This window comes from Lolium rigidum, chromosome 6, assembly GCF_022539505.1.
Source record: "Lolium rigidum isolate FL_2022 chromosome 6, APGP_CSIRO_Lrig_0.1, whole genome shotgun sequence".
In the NCBI taxonomy this organism is placed as follows: domain Eukaryota; kingdom Viridiplantae; phylum Streptophyta; class Magnoliopsida; order Poales; family Poaceae; genus Lolium; species Lolium rigidum.
In genome coordinates, this window is record NC_061513.1 from 130,052,337 (window position 1) to 130,072,700 (window position 20,364).

The 20,364-nt window shown below is 46.7% G+C and overlaps 1 long non-coding RNA gene across 1 annotated transcript; it reads left to right on the forward strand.

The window, feature by feature from the left end:
- Nucleotides 1-3,535: 3,535 nt before the first annotated feature.
- Nucleotides 3,536-4,223, forward strand: LOC124660144. The gene is made up of 3 exons (XR_006989801.1): nt 3,536-3,598; nt 3,981-4,076; nt 4,167-4,223. It is a non-coding gene; the product is annotated as an uncharacterized LOC124660144 (long non-coding RNA).
- Nucleotides 4,224-20,364: the final 16,141 nt, after the last annotated feature.

The following is a 20,364-nucleotide window of genomic DNA, read 5'->3' on the forward strand; positions in this document are numbered from 1 at the left end:
ACGCCGCCATGGTCGCCTCCGGAGTGATGAGTGAGTAGTCTACCCCTGGACTATGGGTCCATAGCAGTAGCTAGATGGTTGTCTTCTCCCCATTGTGCTATCATTGTCGGATCTTGTGAGCTGCCTAACATGATCAAGATCATCTATCCGTAATTCTATATGTTGTGTTTGTCGGGATCCGATGGATAGAGAATACTATGTCATGTTAATTATCAAGTTATTATACATGTGTTGTTTATGATCTTGCATGCTCTCCGTTTCTAGTAGAGGCTCTGGCCAAGTTTTTACTTTTAACTCCAAGAGGGAGTATTTATGCTCGATAGTGGGTTCATGCCTCGCATTGACACTCGGGACAAGTGATGTAAAGTTCTAAGGTTGTGTTGTGTCGTTGCCACTAGGGATAAAACATTGGCGCTATGTCCGAGGATGTAGTTGTTGATTACATTACGCACCATACTTAATGCAATTGTCCGTTGTTTAGCAACTTAATACCGGAGGGGGTTCGGATGATAACTCTGAAGGTGGACTTTTTAGGCATAGATGCAGCTTGGATGGCGGTCTATGTACTTTGTCGTAATGCCCAATTAAATCTCACTATACTTATCATGTCATGTATGTGCATTGTTATGCCCTCTCTATTTGTTAATTGCCCGATCGTAATTTGTTCACCCAACATGCTTTCATCTTATGGGAGAGACACCTCTAGTGAACTCGTGGACCCCGGTCCATTCTTTTAATACTCGAAATACAAATCTGCTGCAATACTTGTTTTACTCGTTTTCTCTCGCAAACAATCATCTTCCACACAATACGGTTAATCCTTTGTTACAGCAAGCCGGTGAGATTGACAACCTCACCGTTTCGTTGGGGCAAAGTACTTTGGTTGTGTTGTGCAGGTTCCACGTTGGCGCCGGAATCTCCGGTGTTGCGCCGCACTACATCCCGCCGCCATCAACCTTCAACGTGCTTCTTGGCTCCTCCTGGTTCGATAAACCTTGGTTTCTTTCTGAGGGAAAACTTGCTGTTGTGCGCATCATACCTTCCTCTTGGGGTTGCCCAACGAACGTGTGAAATACACGCCATCATGTATATGTACTGCCCTTAGGGTGGGGAGTTATTGCAGAAGCTGAGTGTAATTGGTATCTTTTGATATTAATATATTCTCTTTATCTAAAAAATATCATTAAACAAACGGGAAGAAGGCAACTAGGACTAAAAAAATATAGAGCTTTTTCTGTTTGTTCACGCATTGCCAGCGCCATTAGCATCGATAGCTAAAAAATCCAAAAAAAAATCACTTCTAATGTCCACTTAAAGAACAATAGACTATCATCATAAAATAATAAATGAGATGTCCAAGGATAGTTGTAGCTGATTCTCTTCATTCATAATATTTAGGCTATCTTCCAATTGTGTGTCTCTGAAGGGTGGGCCAAGGTGGTGGGTCATCGGTTTGGTTCCACATAAGAACTGTTGGTTGAGGCTTTTTTCATGCAGTGTCTAAAGTAACCAATTGAGAATGAAACCAGCCATGGCACCTAAACCCTTCCAAAAAAAGATGGGGGGTGGTGGTCCCCGGTCCTGTACTAAGCTCTGCAAATGAGTGAAACACATAGAAAGTAGATGGTTAAGACCATCCGAGCTGCCGGCTGCTTCGTGGGGAATTAGTGGCCACCATGCAAGCTTCGCGAGAAGATGACCACACAGTGTAAAAACACTCATCACATATTTATTAGTATAGCTGTTAATGTGAATGTGACTGCTGCAAGAAGAAGTTAGTGTTGGAGATACGCTCGAGAGGCAATAATAATTTGGTTACTATTATATCTTTATGTTTATGATAAATGTTTATATTTCATGATATAATTGTATTAACTGAAAACATTGATACATGTGTGATTTGTAAATAAACCAGAGTCCCTAGTAAGCCTCTTGTTTAACTAGCTTGTTGATGACTTGGTCATGAACATTGAATGTTATTAATAACAAGATCATATCATTAGGAGAATGATATGATGGACACACACTCATAGTAAGCATAGAAATAAGAGCAAGTCATTGAGTTGGTTTTCCTATAGCTCGTAAATGCATAATGACCTAATCCTTAGACCATGAGATTGTGTTAATCACTAACACTGGAGGAATACTTTGATGACATCAAATGTCACACCGTAAAAGGATGATTATAAAGATAGCTTTAGGTACTATGAATGTGATAGTTGAGGCTCATGAATCAAGAAATGGGATTTGTCCATCTTGATGACAAATAGATCTGCTCTGGGCACTACTAGGGAAAAGCTTATAGGTGGAGGCAAAACGTGCCGGCGCACCACCTAAGACGTGCGCCGGTGGAAAGTGTTGCCGGCGCACCAGGAAGTCGCCGCGCCGGCGATGCAGGAATACTGCCGGCGCACCTGCGGAGAAGACGCGCCGGGGAAAATTGCTGGCATGGGCTCGGCCGATTCGGGCCAGGCCCAGGAAACGCTGCCGGCGCACCAGCCCAGGAGCGCGCCGGCGGTAATTTGCTGTTGCCGGCGCGCTCCTGGGCTGGTGCGCCGGCAGTGTTTCCTGGGCCTGGCCCGGAGCAACTATAGCAGGATGGGGTATATGTTGCCGGCGCACCATGGTCCAGGTGCGCCGGCAATAAGCTGGGAGATATTTCAGCCACCAACCAGCACACTCACTCACACACTCACTACACTCCACTTCTCCACACAACCCGAGCCTTCTCCCAACCCAGCTCATTTTTGCCTATTCCTATCCCCAATTTAGCTAATTTGACCAAACAAAATCATATTTTTTGAGCAAATCTTCCCTTCGCACTACAAGAAATCTGCCATAATATGACGTTTTTTTTATGACTGGAAATCAAAATGTCATAGCTTTATGACGTTCCTAGCTTTGACTGTCCTTGGCCACTCGGGGGGGCAAAACCCTAGAAAATCGTGACGTTATTGGGCAAAAAAGTCATTAGCAATTCAGGTCAAAACGTCATTAGCAGGCCAAAAAAAATCTAGCCAATCAGAAGCCAGGAAACAACCTACCAAGGATCAGCCCCAGACTTGGATCTCAACCGTCCAATACATCCAACGCACCAAACATGAACCGAAATTTAGACTCGCGCCACCCGCTCCATTTCCCGCTGCAAAACAAAAAATTCGTTTAAGTCCCGCCCAGTGTGGGAGGCCCACACCCACTCGCGGGCGAGCAAAATTTTCGTTCAAGTCCGGTCCACTCAGCCGCGCGGAACGAAACCCTACCTCATTCTCCCATCTAACTCTACGCCACCGCCGCCGCCGCCCCCGCGAGGAGAGGACCTCAACAACAGCCGCCGGCGCCCTCCTCGTGTTTGGGGATCTCCCGCGGCATCGACGGTTGGACGGGTAGATAAGGGGGAGACGCGCATGGACATGGAGACGGCCGCGGCGGCCGGTGGCGCCGGGCTGACTGCGTGGCAGGCGGCGGCGGCGCGTCGGCGTGGCGGGCTGGGTGTGGGCTGCCTCCTACTTCGACCTCACGCGCCGGACGCGCGCGCCTGGTGCAGCCCTGGGTCACCCGCCGCGTCCACGCCGAGACGCCCTCCATCCTCAGGTTCCAGGTCCGTTCCTCTCTGTTTCATCCGCTTCCAGCTAATGAATGACCAATTGGGAGAAAGGAGCAAAAAAATCCCGCATTTTCCTCATCTTTTTAGCTGGATACATTACCTGTTCCAAGCATACGCTTGATGTTCGATTTGTTAGTTCATTAGGGAAGGGAGAATAATGATTGAGGAGATCGAATCAAGTCGTCAGATTTGAATTTGACTCAAATTACTACATGGAGATGGTATAGGAAATAAACTGACAAGAATGTCATCATCATATAAAAAGCAAACATATGTTTGCTCGTACATGTGTTTTACATAGCTTCGGTTTCTAAGATCTTGACCGTATGCTTCGGCTTATTTATCAATTTATTTATCTTCGTTGGATCATTGCGAGAGGATGCAGCACAAGTTGCTAGACAATTTCTTCTCTGTGCTGTCATGCGTTGTCTCTGTCCCTTTCTACACAGGATTCCTGCCCCTCCTCTTCTGGGTATGTCACTCATGTCCATCTGGCACATTGACCACCTCTTGTTCTGCTTCTGTAAGTCTGAATGTTTTTTCTCATTGGAATTGGTTGTAGAGTGGAAACGGCAAGTTGGCTAGGCAGATGACCCTCCTCATGGCGTTCTCTGATCACCACCGCCCACTGCGAAAGGTGGCTTCCCAGACTTACCTTTCCGTACCGCTACGGGTTTACACGGGCATAGATCGAAATGCAAGCACTTCCATGTAGTCGGTCAGGCTGTCACCACCGTTCGAAGCTTCGCTACCGCTACTACACAAGGATGGTGCCAACATGCCCCAGCCCGCTAGTGCCACCGCTGACGTCGGGATAGGCAGCCCTCGTGCATGGAGCTATGCGGATGCTAGCGAGTGGTTTCTATGGCCATGGATGCTTGCTCATAAATGAGGTGGCAGATGATGCTATTTCTGTAGCTCACTGTGGTGTAGGCGCTTGTGTTGATCCAACTGTAGTACTGGGGTCGACTTACTGATCTACAATTATTCATTTTCAAGTTGATTTACAGTTACAGGATATGCCTTGACGTTAACGAGAAATCGCAGGGTGGCCGGTATGGGTTCAAAGCTTGTTGGATGCGGCTCGGCCGTTCCATCGCTTACCATCTCGAATGATGACCTCTCAAAAGTCGTTGAAACGTCGGATGAGTGGATCGCAACGCGGATCGGGATTCGGAGCAGGCGAGTTCTTTCAGGTACTTTCGATTCACTCGTCTCCTTCCTCGTTCACTAAGCTGGTTTGGCCGAGTGTTTATTTCCGCTTCTCTTAGCTAGGTTATCACTTATGGATGATATGTGCATCACACATTTTGCTTGAAATAGTTTTAGGTCATACAAATATTGATTCTGATAGTAATCATAATAGCTGAGCATAAGTTTTGTCTTGAAGCACTATTTTTCCATTAAAGCTAAATGAATATTAACATCTTGTTACGCAGTCACAGGCATAAAGATTATAAAGAATCTATCTAGAAAAAAATGTACATGCTGGTACTTGATACTTTGCTGGTCACTAATTTAGATACATATAAATGCAGCACTTTTCACAGGGACGTATTATTAAGAGAGCTTTTGGGAAGTTGAAGGTAGAGCATGTTTATTTGGGAAGGCACAGTTTCAGCAAGATGCTGCCAAGTTAACACCTTAGGTCAGTTCTGAAATATCCTGCTCATTTTTTTGATGCTTATGTGATCATGTGAAATCAGCTCACAGTAAATACTATAGTTGGCTGGTTGCCAATGTTGGAATTCGGCACTATTCTCGCAGCTTAGTCGTGTTGTTTAATGTTGTACAGCCTTAATGGTTTGTAGATTGTAGATATGCATGCATGTGCCTTTTGCAAGATTGCTGCTTGACAACATGTGTGAACCATGGTCTTTGCTGCGGTTTATGATTGCGGTTGTTGTGTGAGCACCAGAATTTATAATTGCAGCTTGTTCCAGCGAGCACCCGCATGATGAATTTCCTTCCACTACTTAATCTGAGCTAAATCGTATTTGTTGTGTCAAAGCATGTTACATGTATCAAATTTATTTGTTGTTCCCGATCGAACCAATAGGCGGGTTCCTATGAGTCCGTACACATGCTATTTAGCTATCATTGTTTACATGGGAACACTTGTAGAGTCGCCCATCCTGTAATCATACACTGCTGATTTGTTCTTCCTCATTTACGCCTGTTGTAGTACTGCTGCCCTATGTTGCATTATTTCGCTGTTAAACGTAATTGGACACATGCGAATTAGCAAGTTCACCTACTATTTTGTTATCATACACGACAAGTACTTTGTTCCTGTAATGTGAATCTGGAACTGAATCTGGAACTGCTCGTTTTTCCCAGGATGTCTTTGGGGTGGCACTCGGACACAACACCAAGTACCGAGCAGAGATCACTACAATGCAATGGGTCACTGTAGTACAAATATGAATCTGTTGTCAGTGTCTTTCTTGTATATATATCTGATTTGTGGAAATATTGTAATATATTGAGTTACTGCTCTTATATGGAAGATTTCATCATGTGTTGATGTTTATATATTGTCTAATCTTGTTAATATAAACCAGACCAACCCAAGAATAAATGGATCGTAAAAGGCTAAGGCCCAAATAGAGAAAGGCTGTAAAAACGGTGAGGCCCAAAATAGAAAAAGGGTGCAAAAAGGCTAAGGCCCAAAACAGAAATGGACCAAAACAAAGGCCAATGCTTACGGTAAAAGGCTGGAATTATTGGGCTTGGCCCATGTAGAATACAGAATTGGACCGGGCTGATTTCGAATTAAGACGTTTTGGTTTCGTCATAATTTTGCCACGTCGGATTGCCACGCTGGACTCGGGGGCAGGTGCCCATGACGTTTTGGGAACGTCATGCCGCCAGTGACATTTTAAAACGTCACAAAGCTCTACGACGTATTCAAGTGGAACGTCTTAAGCAGTCACTGCTGACTCCCAGCTTTCGACGTTTTGAAAATCGTCACTGTAACGTCACAAGTAGCCATCAGTGACGTTTCAGTGACACCTTATTTTTGTCAACTTATGGCAGATTTCTTGTAGTGAATTCCTACATGCATCTCCCACATTCCCCTATGTAGATCTAGATCTACTATCCCGCGTTGACCGCTCAATCTAGATCTAGATCTAGAAAGTCGGCTTCCATACGCCATTGTCGCGGCGCGTCGTCTTGATCTCGTCGACAATTATATCAAACAAATAGGTGGTTAATGAACAAATTGAGGAATGAAATCGATGTAATTGGACATTTGAAGCAAAGCTCTCGTGTGTGGCATATATATATATATATATGTTGTGTTTGTGTTTGTGCTTGGCCTTGAAAATGAGTTGCCAACGTTGCGCCGAAATGTTGATTCTTTAAGTTTCCGTTTCAGCACATTTCTGGCGCTCCTATGTCCTACCGTGTAGGAAGGTCATGCCGAAATTTTCCGTGAAAACTACCGACGGATGCATGGTTCTAATCAATTATGTAATCTTACCATGCAGGCGATAATGGTTATCGAGATGAGTGAAAGCATCGTGATGAGATATCCGAAACACGCGATCATCGACATGTATGAAAATAACCGCACGGAGGTATTGTGTCCGTGCCGGAGATGCAAACGAGGGAAATGGTTTGACCCGTATTCAGGCAAATTGCAGGGGCACCTGCTCACTAATGGTTTCATGCATGGACACACTCAATGGATGAGTGATGATGGCGCGGAGGTCAATGGGGCGACGGCGGCAGGTGGTAATAATGGCCGGCAAGAAGGAGGGCATCATGATATTGATGACGATGAAGAGTTTGTCGCACAGGACGATAACCTTGACGACGAAAATAACCTTGACGACGACGAAGAGGTGCTGCTACCTTCAGTCGTGCGGGACCCTCATCTTCAAGATCTGCTTCTCGAAAAGACGAAAGGCGCCAAGCGGAAATCAAAGCTTGAGCAACTCGAGATAGACTCGAATACTCCGTTGTACGACTCAGGTCGCGGGTTGGGGGAGTCTCGCTTGAGAGTAGCTCTCGATGTGCTGCGGATGAAGGCGAAACACGGATGGACGGACACAAGCGTCGACGACATCCTGGAATACGTGAAAGATCTCCTTCCCGCCGGAAACACGTGTCCCGGTAGTCTAGCCGAGGCCAAGAGAATCACGTGCCCTCTCGACTTACCCCACGAAAAGTATCACGCCCGCATCAACGACCGTATCATGTATCGCAAGGAGCACATGGACAAGACCAAATGTCCTGTGTGTGAAGCTGAACGGTACAAGAAAGGGAAGAAGAAAGCTCCTCGGAAAGTTGTGTGGTACTTCCCGCTCGCCCCCCGGGTTCAACGGTTCTACGCGGACCGCAAGGAAGCAAAGCTCATGCGCTGGCACGCAGAAAGAAAGGAGGCAGTGTTGAATGATAAAGAGCGGATTGAGCACCCAAGTGCTCGACGCACCCTTCGGATGCAAGCCAGTGGAAAGCATTAGATAATGAATTCGGAAGTTTTGGGGCAGATCCCAGAAACATCAGGTTGGGTGCGAGCACGGACAGATTCAATCCGTTCGGAAACCAGAGCAGCACACATAGCACATGGCCCGTGTTTGTATGGATCTACAACCTCCCGCCCTGGCTGTGCATGAAGAGGAAGTACATACAGATGAGTATGCTAATTCAAGGGCCGACACAGCCAAGAAACGATATCAACATGTATCTCGAACTATTAAAGGAGGAGCTTGAAACGTTGTGGGCGGAGGAAGGGGTAGATACATGGGACGCCGTCGCGGAAGAATATTTCCCTTTGAGAGCCGCGTTGATCACGACGGTGCAGGACTACCTCGGATACGGTTACATTTCGTGCCAGGTGTGCCATGGACACAAGGCATGTGTCGGTGCATGGAAGAGACGATGTTTTTGCAGCTTGGTAAGGATCCCGGCTCTTCGAAAACAGTTTACATGGGGCATCGAAGGTGGCTACAGAAGACTGACCCGTGGAGAAAGCGTGGAGATATGTTCGATGGTACAAATGAACCCCGAGGACCTCCACGTAAGAAGAGTGGCGAAGAGATCGATACATTACTGAAAGGTTGGAAGGAGTGCCCTGCGCCGGGAAAGATTCGTCAAAAGCCTGGAGAGAAGAAGAAGAAAAAGGAAACGACGCCGCTCATTGGTGTATGGAAAAGGAGGTCCGTGTTTTGGGACTTGCCGTCATCGGAAAATTCTCGATACACCTCACCGCCTTGATGTCATGCATATTACAAAGAACGTGTGCGAGAGCTTGCTTGACACTCTTCTCAACATGCCGGACCGGACCAAAGATGGGCCGAAAGCAAGACACGACCTGGAAGTTTTGGGCATCGAGGAAGAGCTTCGGATCCCGGCGGCCCAAGAGGGACATTCGGAGGAGGAGGCGGACGGCGGTCGAAGCGCAAAAGGATTAAGCAGCCGGACTATTACTCGTCCCCCTCCCGCTTCACTTTTAGTCCGGCCGAGGTCGATCAATTTTTCAATTGCCTTCTAGGAGTCGAGTGCCCTTCGGTTACTCCGGGCTAATAAGCGGATACATGGACCCCAAGAAACGAAACTTCAGCGGCATGAAGTCTCATGACTGTCACGTGATGATGACGCAGATTCTTCCGGTTGCAATCCGAGGTATAATGGATGACCATGTCCGTGCAACGCTGATCGGGCTCTGTAACTTCTTCGACGTCATAACTCGGAAGTCGATAAGCGTGAAGAAACTCGCAAGGCTCCGGGAAGAGATCGTGGTGATCCTATGTGAGCTTGAGATGTACTTCCCGCTCGCATTCTTTGACGTGATGGTCCATCTGTTGGTCCATATCATGGATGATATCGTCGATCTAGGGCCGGCATTCTTACACAACATGATGCCGTTTGAAAGAATGAATGGGGTCATTAAAGGATACGTTCGTAACGAGGTCACATCCGGATGGAAGCATCGTACAGGGCTGGCTCACCGAAGAGTGCATCTCTTTTCGCACGAATTATCTAGACATCGAGGACCCTGTTGGTTTGCCTCAAAAAAGCACCTCCGCGAGTTCGAGGGAGTAGGCCACAAAAATGGAAGGAAGGAACTGCACGTGCACATGTCTGGTCGGACTTCCGACTTTGATAGGGCCAACTTAGTAGCGCTACAACACATTGACTTGATCGATCCTTGGTTGAAAGAGCACAAAACCATGATAGAGAACAGTGGCAAGCCAATGATGACGGAAGCGTAAATATACGAGAGCACAACTCCTCTTTCGCGCGTCGGTTCAAAGACCACATTGATGCTAATCCCCCACCAATGGATTCTGACAAGGATAAACTAGTATTGGCCTTGTCACATGGCCCCGCGCCAAACATCATGACTTACCAAGCGTACGATATCAACGGGTACACTTTCTACACGGAAGAAAAAGACAAGAACAGTGTTTACCGTAACTCGGGGTAACGATGGATTCTCGGACGGGTGACGTAAAGACTAGATACTACGGAAGAATCGAGGAAATCTGGGAGCTTAGCTACGCTGGGGAGAAAGTGCCGATGTTCCGTATCGGATGGGCTAAGAGCGTCGAAAAGAAGACCGGTATTTCACCACCATGTTTCTACCCGAAGCCAACAAATCAAAGTCCACGAACGCCACCGCGCTGCAATGAGCCATGGGTACCGGCGAACACGTGCACCAATGCTTCTTCATAACCGACCCATCCAGGCCTAGCCGTGTTATCGTGAGGAGAGGCAAGAGGACCATCGTCGGAATGGATGGAGCCGCCAACGAGGAAGACTTCGAAGGACAAGTCGGAGACCCAATGATGGAAGAATCCGAGGACGAAGAGACAACATACACCACAAGAAGAAGCAGGACCACGCTACCGAGGTCAGTCGACCCTTCAAAAGAAGAAGTCACGACACGGGGCTAAATTATTCAACGACGAGCAAGAAAAGCAAGAAGAAAGCGAAACACTCTTCTCAATCGATGATGTAAAACTTTATTTGCAATCTATAACTCATATTTTGTGTAATTCATAACTACTCATATGGTCATGGCCAATATTTTATGTATGACTAATTAATATTGTGTTGGTCAATATTTTGTGTGTATGTAACTCACATATATCTTTTTGTTTTTGCATAATTAATAACACTCATGCATATTTGCTTTGTTTTCCTATAACTCAATTTTTTTTTTGTAATGCCTAATTAACTCATATTGCTTGGTTATCTTGAAAAGAGAAGGAAATAAAATAGTATAGGATTTGTGGGAAAAGAAAAGAAACATAAAAGAAAGTGAAAGAAATAAAGAAAAGAAGAAAAATAAATTAAAATAGAAAAGGAAATGGCCAGCCAGGGCTGGGGGACAAGTCCCAGGTTATAGCCGGACTCACCTTATTGCCGGCGCACCACCTGTTTGGTTCGCCGGGGTTTAATTATCCCCGGTGAACCAAACATGTGGTGCGCCGGCAATAAGGTGGATCTGGCTATACTCCGGACTTAACCGTTTTCTCTCTTCCTCTCCCCAGCCAAATCCCCCTCTGCCTAGATCGAGCGCCGCCGTCGTTGGAGAAGAAGGAGCCGTGTGCGCCACCCCAACTCCCCCCTCTCGAGCGCCGCCATTCTGCACCGCCACCGTCCTCCACCATCCCCTCCACCAGCCCCCACCACCTTCCCTGTACGCCGCCGCGGAGGACCCGAGAAGGAGGCCGCCGCACATCGAGGGAGGAGGAGGCCGGCTGCACCTCGAGGAGGAAGAGGAGAGGCCACCGTCGTCGCTACCGTCACCATCGGTGAGCTTCCCTCTCTCCTTCCCTCCACCTTCCCCCTCCCCTCTTCCCTCCCCTCTCCCCTTCCCTCCACCTCCCCCCCTCCCAGCTAGGGTTCCTGCTAGTTAGGGTTCATTGGAGTTCATAGTCTCTGTTTGCAAATTGAAATGCTTTAGGGTTCCTGCTAGTTAGGGCGAATTCTCATGTTCATGCTCATGCTCACTAGAGATTTTGAAATGCTACTGGTTGCAAATAAAGATTTTGAAATAAAGATTCTGCAATATTGTGGTCAAATGGAACGAAACAAGGGACAAAGCAACATGATTTATCCATCTATCAAATGCCTAATGCAAATGCAAATGAAAATGCCTAATGCTACTTGCAAATGAAGTAGGTACTCGGTTGATATAGCAATAAGTAGTATTTTTTAAATGAACAACCATATTGCAATTATCAAGTGCATGATTATGCCAATACTATTTAGTGTGTTACAAGTAATTAAACCAAGTGCATGCTTGCCATAAACTCGCTATCGCTTATTGGTGCTGTTGTGGGCATGCTCGATGCTCATAACAATAATGAAATGAAAAAATGCTTTCTCATGCTCATGCTTGCCATAAATTGCTACTCGGTTCAAATTGCTTGTGATAGCAGCTTTTGTTTTCTTTATTCATTGCTTGTCGTTTGATTTTTGGGTGAGCTGGATGCTGCTTTATGAGTGACTAGTAATAAGTAAATGACTTATGTTGCTCATGTTGCTCTCTCGGTTAATAAAATGAAATTGCATCATGTCGCTCTCCGGTTTGAAACTAATTTTTTGGTTGAAAATGAATGCGATAGGAAATGCAAAATGAAATGGTAAGCAATTTATATAGTTGGTTTAGTTGGTTTAGATGAAATGCAAAATGCAGTAGCTAGCTAGGTTCATTTAGTTGATTTATGTTGGTTTAGATGAAATGGAAAATGCGGTAGCTTGGTTCATATATAGTTGCTGCTATATAGCAGAGACTAATGTGGTTCATATATAGTTGCTGCTATATTAACTTTACTTCGCCTCCTTTTGGTCAAATGCATGCTACTGATCCAGGGTACCTATTTTTAAACTTGAGAGCATTGTACAATTTTGGGTGTTCTCATGTTGCTCTCTGGTTAAGAAAATGAAATTAAGCTCATGTTGCTCTCTTGCTGCTGGTTTAGTTAATAGTGGATAAATTGGCAGAGACTAATAGTGGATAAATTGACAGAGACTAAATGCTACTACTGGTTTAGCTACTGGTTTAAAATTAAAATGTTGCTTAGTTCATGTTGCTTAGGTATTTAGTTCATTTGGTTAAGTTCATTGCTGAAATATTTGAAGTGCAGTGGTACTGCTACTAATTTCTGAAATATTTGAAATTAAATGATGAAATGCAGTAGCAAATGATGAAATGCAGTAGCAAATGCCTCTCTGGTCATGCTACTGCTATCAGCATCTGTTCTTTGAGAAAAAAATGGGGATTTTCTCGCTACCATATTCCAGGATTTGAATAGTCCAACCAGTGATATCGACGGAGTTCCGGTGATGCATTCAAAGTTGCCTAATTATTGTACTACACAGGTTCTCGGTAGGTGCCAGGGATTTAAAATGCTATAGAAGTAGAGGTTGCGATGATGTGCTATTCTCTCGGTTTGAAAAAAGAACAAGTGCTATTAGCTGGTTTGAAAAAATGTGCTATATCAATTGATGCTCGTCAAGTGTTCACAAATGCTATATCAATTGAAATTTTGCTATGTATCATATATGTGAATTGCATTTCGTTACAGGGATTGAGTTGCTATTGAGTGCCGGAATGTCGATTCATTTCCGTTCCGACAATTCTAGCACTCGGCATGACCAATTTTTAGCAAAGGTCATGCCGAATTTTTCCGTGAATTCTAACTCTTTTTCATCTTCTATTAGTGCAAGCCACCATGGCGTCTCAAGAAGAATTAGAGGAGCACTACAATAGGCACTTCTTTAGGACTGGAGGAGGATGCCGAGGCCGCCGGTGTTGGCGGCGACGAGGACCATGAGATGGAGCATGACGCCGGGGGTAGTGGCGAGGAGCCAAGCGGCAACGAGGCAAGCGACGCCGCCGGGGTAGTACCTACGCGCCAAGCGGCGACGAGGCAACCGGCGCCGCCGGGGTGGCGGCGAGACAAGCGGCGACGATCCTAGCGGCGCCGCCGGGAGTAGTGGCACCGGGACAAGTGGTTCCCGGAGGCCGCGGAAGGCAAGGCGCCAAAACACGGTCCGGCACCGCAGCAGACACAGTCAAAGTGGTGGACCCCGCCAGTGGTTTGCCGGTGGAGCCTAAGGATGTTGCCAAGGGGTACGGCAACCAACTGGCATGTATCCTCCGAGAGGTCGTCAATCTCAACGAGACGGACCTCCGAGCTGAGAGCAAAGCGCCTTTGCGAGCCCAGCTCATTGTGAGGTTGCACGCACGATACAAGTTCCTAGGCGACTACGCCTCCAGTCATCAAACCAACAACATTGTGAACTCACAAGCCCTCCCGAAGTTCACCAAACACCTCAGCAGCTATAAGTACATGGTGCGGAAGCTGATTGCTGAGGGCAAAGGTTTCGAAGAGGTCCACTCCACCTTTCCGCATGTCTCCCGTGCGGACTTTGATGCTTTTGTGGCCAATGAAGAGCTACAAGCAACCAAGAATCGCAAGTTGTGGGGGAAGGAAATGCGGGAGCTTAACATCGGCAACCACAACCTTGGGAGCCGTGGGTACGAGGGAAAGGAGCCCTATTGGGCGAAGGAGGACGAGGCGTATGTAAATGCCGGCATTGAGAACCCTCGGCTCAAGTACAAGGACCCGCTTGAAAGAAGATTCATCAGGTCCCGGTACCATAAGAAGAAACTAACCGGGGAACTTGTCACGGACCCGAAGGTCGTAACCGACATAATTTGGTTCACGAACGACAAGAAGGTCCCGGCGTTGGAGAAAAAACTGGTAAGCAATTTACCGGTTTAATTAGATCAAGTATCGTTCATATAATAGTAGCAACATTTCTAAATGGTTCGCGTTTCTTCCGCAGGAAGAAGAAACACAAAGACTTTCTCAATGTGACGAAGGCTCCTCCTCCCGAGCGTCGACGGGCAGGGTAGCTCGGGACAAGCCTCTCGTACGGGCGCTAAACATCGTTAATGAGCATTCACCGACGAGAAGGCCGCATAGAGGCCGTGTGGCTGGCGCCGGTACAGGCTACAAGCATGGTCACTACGGCTTGTCGTCTGCGGCCGATAAAAATGCGCGCAGTGAGAGGAAGCAGCGGGAGGCGGAGGAAATGAGGGAGTAAATCCTAGCCCAAGTCCAGGCTGGTTTGGTACCGCAACTGGTACCGCAACTCAAAGCTACGCTCGTACCTGAAGTCAAAGCTGAAGTCGCCGCTTCAGTCCAAGCAGATTTCGACGCTCTACACGCGTGGTATGAGGGTGGCAAACAAGGCCCCCCTCCCCCGAAAATGCAAGTGGTTAGCTTCGACGGCAGCAACTCGATGGCGCCGCCGTCCGCCGGCAATGACAATGTTATAATGGAGACTCCTCCGGCCGCCGGCAATGTCGCCGGTGCTAGGGATTCACCGTCCATGCCGGGTAGCAGCCCCTCCGTCACTTGCACGCCCGCCGCCGCATGTGCCGGCCCGTCGACATTAGCCGAGCTCAATGCCCTCACGGTAATTAACTAATGTGTACATCAAGTTAATATATTAGTTTCGTCATCCTTGCCCTCTCTCTAACGCCATACACATGTTCTCGCAGGCTAACTCAATGCCATGCACCTTCCTGATGAGAGTAAACGACGAACTCAAAGACGTCGCGAGGGGGTCCATCCTTCGGCCCCTGGATAAGAAGTGGCACACACGAGATATGGCGGATGACGTTTACCGGGTTGAAGTGGATCGGGCGTTACCGGGCTATGAGGATTTGTTTCCTCCTAATCAACCGCATGGTGCCGATGACGATAGCCCGTTGAATCCGGCCTCACCGAAGGGTTGGGTACTGCTATGGCCGAAGACCCTAATTCGGATCAACACCTACTCGGGGTCGACGGCAAGCAAAGACAAGCACCTTGCGGCGCCACATGTCGGGGCGTCCCTCCACGACAGCCAGCGGCGCCGGTGGTCATCGCCCCACCAGAACGGCCAGCTGCGCCAGAGGTCAGCGCCCCACCACAACAGCCAGCTGCGCCAGAGGCCGAGGAATACGAACGTGAGAACTTCCAATGGGATATTCCTACGTCTTCACAAGTTGTCCATGAGGATGCGCCGGCATCGAAATATGTGTGCTCCAAGAAGCTGTTTGATTCTCAAGAAACGGCTGAGGAGGAAAATCCTAAGGAGGTCGCCACCGCCGCCGTCAAAAATATGCTGAGCCCAAACACACTCCGTGCTATGGCCACTACGGCGATGGATGGTCCAGCACTACAACCCAAGAAGAGGAAGAAGGCAAATAAGAAGGACGCCAAAGACAAGGCGGCGGCCAAATCCAAGGACAAGGTCCCACTCCTTGACAAGTTGCCAAACAATTGGCGACCTCTCGCATCACTTGGGTGAACCGATGCTCGCCGGAGCATGTCCCGAATAAACTCACCCCGGATATGAGGAGCTTGCATGAGACCTGCCGTGCATGTGGAGAACATTCTTCTCAAATCAAAAGATCCCGCTTACCCTCTCTTCGTGGCGAAGGTGCCAACCGGCATGAACTTCGTCGAGAAGTACCCCGCGGACTTGTGCTTCATCCGGTTCAACGACATCTTCAGCATCTATCGCATGCAAGCGCTCCACTTTAGTGTGGTTCGCCTAGTTGCTCTTAGCTTGTCTTCCCGCATTGTTAAGGAGGGGACGCCGACCATCGCGATAATGGACCCCTTCTATATGCGGGAGAGCATCATCCGCAACGCCGGGGATCGCGCGATTGCCACCCAGCAGGTCGAGGATTTCATGCTGGCGAACATTAAAAAGGGCGCCATTCTCATCCCTTACTTCCCCGAGTAAGTAATCACTCGCTAGTCCCCCATCACCATTCTATCCTATATCTCCATTTGCATTTCCAAAGGTAAATCCGTGTGTTTTCCGCAGAGACAAGTTCTGCACCCTCATCGTCGTGCACCCGCAACACTCGCATGCAGCCTATCTCGACTCGGGTAGGGACCGCAAGAAAGACTACACCCACATCAGGGCCCTTCTCAATGATGCTCTCACCGGCTTCGCCAACAAGGCAGGCCCCCTCAAAGTAGAGAGGAAATCCCGAGGATGCTTGGTCTTAACCCACACAACCAACTTCCTCTGCCTCAGGCAGTCAACGCAAGACAATGGGATGGACGCGTGGTACGCCATCCTTCAGATGCAGGAGTACATAAAGTACGCAGATGACATGTTGCTGCCAGAGAATCTCAGAAACAGGTTTGCAAACATGACGGATGTCCCTGATAGAGAGATTAGAAAGAACTGGGGTCGCATCCAGCAGTTCATTTGCACGGTAATCCTGCAGGATGTCAACGCTAGGTCTGGCGAGTTCTTCTACGGCTACGGTCTACCACCTAATGACGAGATAGAACTCCGCTTGGAGATGTCGCATGATGAGAGGCCGTTCAACTCGCTTGAGGGCTGCCGTCCATTCCCCCCTAGGCGTACAACCTGATCCTACGACGGGAACACTTGCTAAAGCTTGAACGATATGTCCTTGAACTTCCGTATTGTAATAATTGCTATATATTCCAATAGAATCGACTTGTTGCTTTTATTTAGTTGTATGAATGTGCATGTGAACATGTGTCTATTGTTTCGTTTACTTTGCTACATATTTCAAGATTATGGCGTAGATAGCTTAATAATTATTTGCATTACTTGCCTCGTATTTGGAGTTCGCCGATGATTAGAATGTTCGGTCACTCGTACACTCGGGGGTGGAGCCAGTGAGCCTTGGTGCGACGGCCACAAGTATCAATCTCTTGTGCATCCTACCTAGCCTCACCGACTCCATCCCCGGATGTTAATATTTGTTTCGACCGACAAAGTATGAGGCACGCTATTTAATTCGTACTACTTGTCTTTTATTTGAGTTCGCACTTCTTAATTGCATTGGCCGATGATTAAAATGTTCGGTCACTTGTACACTCCGGGGTGGGGCCAGTGAGGCTTGGTGTGATGGCCAGAAATATCAATCTATTGTGCATCCTACCTAGCCTCGCCGACCCCATCCCCGTATGTTATTATTTATTTCGACCAACAAAGTATGAGGCACATGCTATTTAGTTCATACTACTTGTCTCTTATTTGAGTTGGCACTTGTTCATTGCATTGGTACTAACGTTTTACTTGTCTTGTGCATGGAGATGCCGACGACATATATCGTGTACAAGGGAAGGGTTCCTAGAGTCTACGACGACTGGGAGGACTGTCGGAGACAGGTGCACCGCTTCAGCGGCAACAGCTACAAGGGATACCCCACTAGGGTGGAGGCGGAAGGAAGATACGCCCGTTATCTAGCGGGAGAGATGAGGGACATGAGGAGGAACCGGATGAAGACCATGGCCTTCGTGATGATGGTCATCGTGACCATGTTGTTCATGTTCTATGTGATTGTAGTTTAGGTTAGGAGCTACATTGTGAGGTGTATGACGTCACATGTGACGACTATGTACCGAGACTTCTAACTTTGTGAAACATCATCGTTCGGTGTTGCATATGCACATGTGTTTTATGAATCAACATTCCGGAACGAGACTTGTGTATTTATGTATTGATACCGAAATGATACTTGACTCTCTATGTGCTTCTCATATTGCATGTGCTGCTGTACAAATATGAACTGTGTTGTAAATATATACTGCTGTCAAATATGTATTCTAATATGCTGGAAAAAAGCTGAAAAAAGATTTTTCGAATTTATTGCCGGCGCACCTAAATGACCTACTGCCGGCGCACGTGGCATGCGCCAGTGCTGGAAGCACTATTGCCGGCGCAGCTGCTGGTGCGCCGGTGGAAATTGTCCTTTGCCGGCGAAGCGGCGATGGCGCGCCGGCAGTATCCGTTCTATCGCCGGCGCACTGCTTGGTGCGCCAGCAGTGGCCCGTTATCACCGGCCCGTTCGCACCGGCGGGCTCGTGGTGCGCCGGCAATGGGCCCTTTAGGTTCGCCGGCGGTAGGCCTTTCCCTTGTAGTGGGGCCCTCTCGGTGAGATAGCATCCAATTAGTTTGCAAGCATGTGACTAGCCATATCACAGAACGACTAAAGAGTGCTTATCAGTAACGAGATTGAACTAGGTATAGAGATACCGATAATTGAATCTCGGATAACTAAAGCATTGCGTGACAAAGAGAATTGGTAACGAATGCATATGGTTTTTTCGATCACGAGGTCATCGTTGAATGTGTAGGAGCCACGATAGATCTCCAGGTTCCGCTATTGGTTATTGATCGGAGAGGTGTCTCGATCATGTCTGCATCGTTCGCGAACCGTAGGATGACACACTTAAAGTTCGATGTCGCTTAGGTTTGATATGGAATAAGAGTTTGAGACCGAATGTTGTTTGAAGTCTCGGATTGGATCTAGTAGATCACGAGGAGGTTCAAAATAGTTTGCCGAATAAGATTCATATATGGGAAATATCTTTCTAGGTTTCGGGAAAAGTTTCGATGTTTGACCAGATGTTTCTAGAAGGTTTGTATTCTGATGATTTTGATGTGACCAGATGTATAACATCAAGTAAAAAAAACTGTATATTGCAGCATGCACTTACATATCAAAGTTAAACTTCATGTATTGATCTAGTCAACGAATAAAAATCTGATAAAATGCAAGAAGATTTAGCTTTGTGCATACAATACACATCATTATAAGCTCGGGTATAGTACTTGAGTAAGCCATCTCCAACTATCATTCGCAGATGTGTAGTATACAACACCATATAATATAGATTTATATCGTGATACTTAGCATGTATATATGATAGTCTACTATTTGTCTCAACATTTACCCCAACTGCCCATTTCCAAACTTGAACAAAATGATCTAGAATAGTTACGGTTGACCTAATTTATTTTGGAAGTACTAACATATTTTTTGTTCTATTAAATATTGAAGATTAATGACGGATAGAAGTCCTAGGTAATAGCAAAGCTCTATTATTAGTTTTGAATATCTTCGGTAATTTTACCGATCAAGGTATTGAATATCTCGCTCGATGTAGCACATCCTCAATTCATGAAGAAGCCATTGTGGATATCTTGTTGCGCCACTCGATCTTGATGATCTTCATCGCCGAGAAGTCCCTTTCAATTTTTTTACCGCAACCGATAAAAGCAGCAACTCAATGACACGATAAACCTTAGGGAACATGATATTAATTCCTTTGAAATATCAAGACAATCTCTAGCTCAAGATTATCTTGAACATGCGCATGCTCATAATTAGAGAAATCCAGTGTATGGGTTCCGCTACATTGAGAATTAGCTATTGCAAAGAGAAAAGTTGGTTTCACACGATATTAGACCTAGTCCATGTTTTTTGTTCATAGTCGTTTTCTCCATTGTTCACGAAAACAAGCATAGCTTTCTCGTACGAAGTTTGTTTTTGATATACGGCCACTCCAATTGTTGAAAAAAAAAGTGCATCTGAAATGTTTGTTCAAAAATTAAGGTAGGAAGGAATCACTATCTTGACCTATTGGGAGCTCAGCCCTGGGTGACCCACGGATTCGGGGTTCTCTTTTACAAAGTTGACAATCGCCATAATTTGGCACCAATTTCTTTGAAGACAATCGGTCATCCACACTCGGTCTTTCAAGATGAGCCCAGTGAAAAGCTTGAACTTAGGTGGTTTCCAATTTTTCGACACCATCTTTGGCATGATGGAGTTAATCATACCCTCGAATTTAGCCCTATAAGCCGAAGCAGTTGTGAATGATCATGAAGTGGTGAATTTCCATGTGGTGTCGTTAGTGGTACCCTCAGTAAGCTGCACCCCATTTACTTCCGTC